The following is an 8770-nucleotide window of genomic DNA, read 5'->3' as shown; positions in this document are numbered from 1 at the left end:
GCTGCCGGGCCACATGTCATTTTTGGACCTAACTCTGACTTCCTAGGCAGCTGCTTGAGCCGGCCCTGCTCACCCGCTCCCAAGGCATCCAGGCTGCTCCGTGTGTCGGGGCCGCTCACCCGGCCTCACCATGGCCAGCTTCTCGGCCGTCCGACTTTTTTAGCTCAGGGGGGTGGAAATGAAGGGGTCAGTTGACCATGAAGGGGGAGGAGCTGCCTGGAGGAATCCCCATCTGCCTAATGTCGCAAAGGTGTATTTGCAGCCACAGATACCAGGGCTTGGACAAGACTCAGGTAGTTCTGCATCACTCTTTACTGCGTAAAAGAGACCACTTACCAAACCAAAGCATGCTCTCATCATGCTGTGTGTAAATACAGATGTAAAACATTGTGTGAGAGAGGGACAATTCTTGGGCCCAAAATGTGTCCTGCATTTAAAGCAGTGGCGGTGCGTCCATAAAGAGCGCAGGGGCGCCGCCCCCCTTTCTCCTGTCACCGCTCTAATCACCATAGATAGAGCCATGCATTGCATGACTCTATCTATGGTCGCTGCTGGCACCTCCTATTCAGGTGTCTGGCCCCTTTTCGAGCACTGGGCACCTGAATTACAGCGGCGGGGGGTGTTTTTTGGAAGCACCTCATTAGAGCCATAGAGCGCAACACTATGCGTTCACTATTCACTCAGCTGTGTGTTAGCAAAGCGAAATAATTCACTTTGCTAACACTGACCCGCCTCTCAGCCAATCAGGTGCACCGGGTCTGTGTTAAATGTCACCTGACTTTGGCTAAAACAACAGGCGCTGTGATTGGACACCTATCAGGCGTCCAATCATAGGAGAGGACGAGAGGAGGAGCGGGCGGGAGAATAGAAGACATCGAGGAAGAAATGGAGGACACCGGACACCACTCGCCGCCTGCCGCCGTCACCCGCTGACACCCAAGACAAGGTAAGGGCCAGGCAGACAGTGGCCGGGGGCACAGTGGCAGCATTTGGGGCACAGTGGCAGCACTTGTGGCACAGTGGCAGCATTTAATGGGCACAGTGGCAACATTTGTGGCAGATTGGCAGCACTTGGGGCACAGTGGCAGCATTTAATGGGCACAGTGGCAACATTTGTGGCACAGTTGCAGCACTTGGGGCACAGTGGCAGAATTTAATGAGCATAGTGGCAGCATTTAATGGGCACATTGGCAACATTTGTGGCACAGTGGCAGCACTTGGGGCACAGTGGCAGCATTTAATGGGCACAGTGGCAACATTTGGGGAACAGTGGCAGCGTTTAATGGGCAAAGTGGCTGCGTTTCTTGGGCACAGTGGCTGCGTTTCATGGGCACAGTGGCTGCGTTTCATGGGCACAGTGACTGCGTTTGGTACAGTGGCTGAGGCTGCAATTGATGGGGGTTTTTTTCCAGAATTTTTCAGTTTGTTTGCGCCCCCCAAAAAAATGTTGAACACCAACTGCCACTGATTTAAAGTGTATATATGATTTTCTTTTCTTTTGTGTTTGTAATTGTAGTATATTTAGTACTGGCTGGCTGGGTAAGTGCAGTGTTAACAAAAAAAATCATATATACACTTTAAATGCAGGACACCTTTTGGATTACTGGTACATTATGTATAATTGTGGGTAATATATTTTTAATGTGCCCTAAAATTAACTGTTATCTCTTAGCCTGGGTTCACCCTAGATGTGGTGCAAATTCACAGCAAATTTGCTGCGGTTTCAGCACTGCATCTAAATCGCAACCTGTCCATGTGAACCAATTGCAGAGTGTATTTTAAGTTAACGGCACCCTGCAATCGGTTTGCAAAATGCAGCGCAGTTTGCCAAACCAGATCGCATGGGTGTGAACATTCTCATTCTGGTGTGGACGATAAAGGGTCCTGCACCAGTTTGGTGTGAATGCAGTGCGATTTGAGCCATACAAATCCATGGCTCAAATCGCACCCCAGAGACACCACATGTAATTCACACAGAAATGTGCTGTGATTCCTGTGCAAATTACACATGGTGTCTCACACCGCAGTAGTGTGAACCTGGGCTGATGCCTTAAAGCCAGCTGCAGCATTCCCCTTGGCAGGGGTGAGCTCAGGTGTGTTTGGATCCTAGTCTGAACTATCCTGAGCTTCCACGCATCCGCACATATACACTCCTCTTGTATATGTTCAGCTACAGATCATGAAATGTCTCGGCTGCTTACGATTGGCAGCGCACTGTGACAGGAGGGGGCCCGAGGGGGGGTTGGTTAAATAACAAATATGTCATGCTTCGCTGATCTGTATAAAAAAAAAAAATGGGCTGCTCAGCCTAAAATCCTCGGGCCTATTTTTCGCCTGATTCCATAACATGAATGAAAGATATGAGAAGGGGTCCTGGCCAAAAAAAAATTAAATTTAGGCGGCCATGGCCTACCCTGCTCAACTGGAGCCTACATAAACTCAGCAATGAGAGAGGGAAGTGCATAAGGGCAAGCTGCAACGAAAACAGAGAAAGAAAGAAAGAGAGCAGGAGGGGGAGGGAAGAAGAGGGAGATGGGTACCCCAGGTTTTTTTTTTTTTTAAAGCTGTATCACATACAGTAGATCCTTTACAGGTCTAAAAATCGGTAAGGTCATTTGAGCGGGCAGGAAGTGGTCTATACAGGGCTGCCAAAGATTGCCCCTTTTTTTTATGAACAAAAGTATGCATCCCTGGAATGCTCAAGTAAGTGGTGTATAAAGAATCAATACACAAAAAGTTATTGGTTAAACCAAGTACATTTTCATTGCTACTTTTTTCCTTAGAAAGGCCTTTCCAAAACCCTTGCAATTATTTAGAGCAACCATTCTCAACCAGGGTTCTGTGGAGGTAGTTGGGGGTTCCCTGAGCCGTGGCTGATTTACCTCTCACCTGATGGTGCCTGCACAGTTCCTGAGTCAAAATCAGTAGGCAGAGCAAGTGGCATTGTACCAACAATCATTTGAGCCTTCTGTAAGAGGGAAAGGAGAGTGCTTCTCACTGGCCACCAATGTAGGCATTTTTCACAATGAATTGATTTTAGCAGGGGTTCCCCTTAGACCTGAAATTGTATTTCAAGGGTTCATCTGAAGTAAAAAGGTTGAGAAAGGCTGATTTAAATGTTTAGTGTCATATACCACTTTAGAAAAAAAACCAAAAACACTTTTTATAGAGCTGTAGATAATTCAGATGAATAGGAGGGACAGCTGAGGAGGGGTAGAGGGATTTGGTTCCAAAATACAGAGAGTCCCTTAAAATGAATTACAGTTGGGAGCTATGAGTTATTACCTTTACAGTTACTTTATATTAGCTTTTAAAAACAAGAAATCCAGTCTTACAAGAAGTTACAAAAGTATACGGCATTTTTGTCTAATAAACATTTTGTCTTCATTTCTCCATGGGGCTGCTTGAACCTAAAAAGCTTACCTAAAAAAGGACCAAAGAAGGACTGTCCCTAAAAAAGGAAGTACTTATGGGAGCTAGGCAAAGTAATTAGGCAAATCCATCTAGCCTACTCACAGTTCTAAAAAGATGTACTTTCATAGTCTAGTCCAACCAAAAAAAACACCCTTCTAACCTTGCGTATTAGTGACGCATTTTTTTTTTACTTCTACAGATTCTCCTAGATAAAACCTCACTAATTTGTCATTCTTGTAAGTTCAGTTTGAAGACAGGAAGTCAAAGTGCATTACAGCAGGAAGAGGTGAGAGCCGTATTTCAGAATCTCGCAGACTGAGAAGAGAGAGGAGACTAGTAGACATCGAAGGAGAACTGGGTAGCAGCATGGCAATGTGGTGAAGTGGAGGTTTACTAAAGGGTTGCAATGAATTCACTTCTTGCAGGATTCAGACGTGATCACAAAAGAAATATGGACAGAAGAAGCTTAAATGCACTGTGATCAGACATAGTAGAATATAGAGAGAGGAGCCCAAGATACTGAAGCGAAGAAGAAGAAACAACACATCTGGCCCACAAACCTGGTGTTAACTGCAACTGACCAACGCCTTTACTACTTTGTGTATCTTGGTAAGTATATACCCTGTCTGTTTCACTGACCTAAACTGTGTCTATTGCCTATAGCAACTTATCAGATTTCACCTGTCACTTAAAACTAGGAATCTGGATACTATGGGTAAGGCCACCTATACATATGGGACAACAGCCAGCCAATATAGACATCAGGTGGGTTGTATGAAGATGTTATGGCTTTGCGCGGTCCCAGATGCTACTATTTTAGAAAAAGTGATTGGACAGCTTAGAACCTGTATCTTGATCGCTCTTGTTCCCCTTGTGCTAAACCAATGGCGGCAACCTCTACCCTACTCCTCTTTTCAAGCGCATCAACCAAGCTGATAAGTCTGTTGAGTGCTGCGCAGTGCCCTCCAGGGTCCCTCTACACTTTTGCATTCCATGACTTTAAGGCAGTCCATTAACAGCACAGGGGTGTTAGAAAATTTATCAGGTGTTTATTGTTCTCGGTGCCTTTCTGTCCCTGGGGCACCCACACTGTCTCATTGCTTTGCCTGGTGTCACCAAGAAAGGAAGTAAGGGGAAGTCTCCCCAATAAGGACACGGACAGCAATAAAAGCTTTACAGAGATTCAAACATCTTACTCTATCAAAAATAGGTTTGCTGGAGTTGGGCTGTAAAGCTAAACTCCAGGTAGTTATTCATAAAAACACAAATGAATGCACTTAAATAAATGTATTTTAAATGCTACTAGCGTATATATATACATTCACCAGACACTTTATTAGGTACACCTTGCTAGTACCTGGTTGGACCCCATTTTGCCTTCAGAACTGCCTTAATTCTTCGTGGCATAGATTCAACAAGGTCACCTTAACCGCTTGCCAACCAGCCGTTTATACTGCTTCAGGTCGGCTCATTCCTGTTCCCTCTAATCACCATACCGGTACGTTGGTCCCTTTAACAGCTATAGCAGCTCCCCCACTGGCGTGCAGCACACGGGGAACAGCGGGGGGAGCTGAGGTGCGTGGCCGGCGCCCACTATCGCTCCACAGAGAGCCAGAACAGGGATCTGTCAATGTAAACAAACAGATCCCCGTTCTGAAAGTGATCGTCTGTTCCTAGTGATTAGGAACAGCGATCTCTCTGTACTCCCAGTCAGTACACTCCCCCCCACAGTTAGAAACACCTCCCAGGAAACACATTTAACCCTTTGATCACCCCTAGTGTTAACCCCTTACCTGCCAGTGTCATTTATACAGTAATCAGTGCATTTTTATAGCACTGATCGCTGAATAAATGTCACTGGTCCCAAAAAAGTGTCAAAAGTGTCCGATCTGTCCGCTGTAATGTTGCAGTCCCGCTAATAATCGTTGATCACCACCATTGCTAGTTAAAAAAAAAATAATAATAAAAATGCCATAAATCTATCCCCTATTTTGTAGACGCTATAACTTTTGCGCAAACCGATCATTATACACTTTTTGCAATTTTTTTTTTTAACGAAAAATATGTAGAAGAAGACATATCGGCCTAAACTGATGGATATTTATTATAGCAAAAGTAAAAAATATTGTTTTTTTTTTTTTCAAAATTGTCTTTTTTTTGTTTATAGCGCAAAAAATAAAAACCGCAGAGGTGATCAAATACCACCAAAAGAAAGCTCTATTTGAGGGAAAAAAAGGACATCAAGTTTGTTTGGGTACAGCGTCACATGACCGCGCATTTGTCAGTTAAAGCGACGCAGTGCTGTATCACAAAAAATGGCCTGGTCAATAGGGGGAAAATCTTCCGGGGCTGAAGTGGTTAAATTAGTTTCTCAACAATATTGTTTTGAAGTTTTGTTATTCCATTTTTCCTTTTATATATATCTGCTGTATAGTAATCTTGATGTTTGTGATCAGCTTTAGTCGTTTTTATCCACTTGATTGCTTGCTTGAGCACCTGTGTATTTTGCTCATTTGTGTCATCCATTTCTATCAAATGTCAGCCAGTGATGCTCTTATAAACACCCCCTTATGCTCAGAACTCCCATCCCCTTACCTAAGCTCCAAGGAACGGAGCGAAACGCGTTAGAGCATTATCCGGGCTGGAGTCTGGGCTGAGGCTGCCATTCATCTCACTTCATGCACATGGGTCTACTTCATGATGTGTGGTTTATGGATCTTTTCCTTTGACATTGCTGCAGCATGGAGCTAGGACGAGCTCCCTGTCCCTGCCTGCACTCACAGTGGTCTTGTTGGAATTTACCTCTCTACCTGAGTGGCACCTAAATTTTGTCTTTTTGGCTCACAGTGATACTGTACAGTCCATGCATCTCCATTCACTTAAATGGGCTGCCTGCACACAGCTCAGCACTATTAAAAAATAGTGTATGGTTCTAAATGCTGCAGAAGGTGGAGCGCCCCTATATAAAAAAATCTAAAGAAACACTCAGAGAAGAAGTGGGAGGGGCAGTACTAAGAGCCAACCAGGTGAGCTGCATGCACCTGGGTGGATATGAAACATGTTGACTGGAGAAGAGAGCAGAGAGGTGAGCTCATCAGTTTATAGCTGCTTCTTTACTGTCCATTCACGGGTTGATGTCAGGGATGGGAGGTGACCTTGCAGTGTTTCTTGACTGCAATACAGAAAAGTGAAGGTGGAACTGCAAGAATGAACTTTTCTTCAAATTGACATTGGTCCACCTTGGCTCTATGCAAGTATCAATCTCTGATATCCAAGGGGCCGCTAGGGTTCCTGCCAATCACTGTAGTTGTCATCGCTACATACAGTAACAGCTGTGATTTTCCAGGTGCTGCTCCAGCGGCTTCCCCTCTGCACACTAATCACAGGGGGTCCCCCATTCAGAACCCCTGCTATTCTAAGAATAGAATGCATTCTCTTAACAGCAGCAGTGCAGAGCGAGCTACCCCCTGTGTTCAGTGTGCAGAGGGAAAGTCGTTGAAGCAGCGCACGAAAGATGCAGACTTCTACAGTGATTTTCAGCATCTCCAGTGGCCCTCCAAATATCATATATGGATACTGGAGTTCCGCATTAAGCCCCCAGCCCAGCTGTACTGCATGGAAGTACTGTGCAGGGGATGGACATAAATACAGAGTCTTTGGCAGATATAAGAGCTTTAACAAAATAACACAAATACATAATAATGTAAATTCCAATGGCGTATTTAGCTATTTGCTTGAAGTACAGCTTTAGAGTAGTCTATGCATTTTTATATGTAGTTAATGCTTTGAGGTCCAGTCTGACTAGTGCTCCAGAGCTTTGCAAAAATGCTCTTGGCCACGTAGAAGAAGAGATTTGGGGGTGACACCTAACCAACTGATAAGAGATCGGTCTCACTCTTGGAAAAAATGTGTAGTTGACATTAGATTGGCCCTTTAAAATGTTTTTAACCCCTTCACACCGACAGTACGCAATATGGGCCTTAACGCCGAGCGGCCACATTGTACATAGAGCTGTTCTGAGAGCTTTGGCCCTGCACACCCCCGCCACAGTTACCGGAAAGCTCCTGTTTACTACTTGCGATTGGGAGCTTTGCGATCATGTGACCGCTATGACAGCCAATCACATGATCATAAACCCCGCCCCGCCTTCGATGATAATAGTAAACAGGACAAATAGAGAGGAAGAATCTCCCTAACGGGGGGCACAGACAGCAATAACAACTGACAGGGGTTCTAATCCCTCGCCACTCTATCCAAAATTTAAAAAAAAGTTTTGCCGTTAGTTATACTTTGCCTCTCTAGCAGCAATGTTTTTGGTACTCAAAATGGATACATAGTCTTGTTTCCCATAATCGTTGAGGGGCACTCCAGATCATTTCTGACTACTCATCTCAATCTAGACCTTATCAGTAAGTAAATGACACACAATAGGAAGTGGCCAGACCTTGGCTGCTGGTAGAGGGAGCCCTTTTGTGCAGCTGCAGTTCCAGCACTCTTTTTCTACAGTGAAGGAAATTCTTTACACTCAATGCTGTGTTATACCAAATGAAGTGGACTCATCCTTTGCATTGACTGGAGTGTGCACGTGCTCTTCTTCTGGCTCTAAGGGGGTTCTGGCTGATCTTCAGTTCCTGCCCATGGAAGGCATTGGGGAGAGAGAGGGAAGCTTGGTGTACTATTACATATACACTGGATGTGATAAGTAAAGGATTTATACAGTGGGAAATCTTTAGTAAAAGGTTAAAGACTGCTGAGAGATCAGTACATGGTTATTTAGACACAACTTCTAGACCAGGGATCTCCAAACTTTCTAAACAAAGGGCCAGTTTATTGTCCTTCAGACTTTAGGGGGGCCAGACTGTGGCCAGCGGAAGTGAAAATGTTCCTGGCATCAGTGGGAGTGAGCATCACCACATTTGGTATTGGTGGGAGGAATAGTGCCCCATCGTTGGTATCAGTGGGAGGAATAGTGTCCCATCGTTGGTATCAGTGGGAGGAATGGTGATCCATTGTTGGTGTCAATAGGCATAATAGTGTCTTGTATCAGTGGAAGGATTAGTACCCCAAGGGCTGGATAAAGGCAAGCAGAGGGTCACATCCGACCCCCGGGCCAAAGTTTGGAGACCACTTTTCTAAACTATCAGTCTCAGGCATGACAGTGGGCCCGGATATCCTCCTGAGCAATGTGTACAGTAAGATTAACTACCAGCCCGTGTCATGGTTGAGAGGAAGGGGTGTTTAGAATACAGGGAACAACAGGGCACAGAAGATGTCTTTCTGTTAAACGCTTGCGGACCAGCCGCCGCAGTTTTACTGCGGCAGGTTGGCTCCGCTGTGCAAAATCACGTTATTGTAC

General features: G+C 45.0%; 1 protein-coding gene across 1 annotated transcript in view; it reads left to right on the top strand.

The window, feature by feature from the left end:
* Positions 1–3429: 3429 nt before the first annotated feature.
* The window catches only part of NLRC3 (NLR family CARD domain containing 3), a 62134-nt gene continuing 56793 nt past the window's right edge, over positions 3430–8770 (top strand). Inside the window, exon 1 of the mRNA XM_073636570.1 lies at positions 3430–4023. The gene's annotated coding sequence lies outside the window, so the exon portion shown is untranslated. The remainder of the gene's footprint in view (positions 4024–8770) is intronic.

The sequence above is a fragment of the Aquarana catesbeiana genome, linkage group LG06, assembly GCF_042186555.1.
Source record: "Aquarana catesbeiana isolate 2022-GZ linkage group LG06, ASM4218655v1, whole genome shotgun sequence".
NCBI lineage: Eukaryota > Metazoa > Chordata > Amphibia > Anura > Ranidae > Aquarana > Aquarana catesbeiana.
The sequence above is the reverse complement of the archived record's forward strand: the minus strand, read 5'-3'. Positions and strand labels throughout refer to the sequence as shown.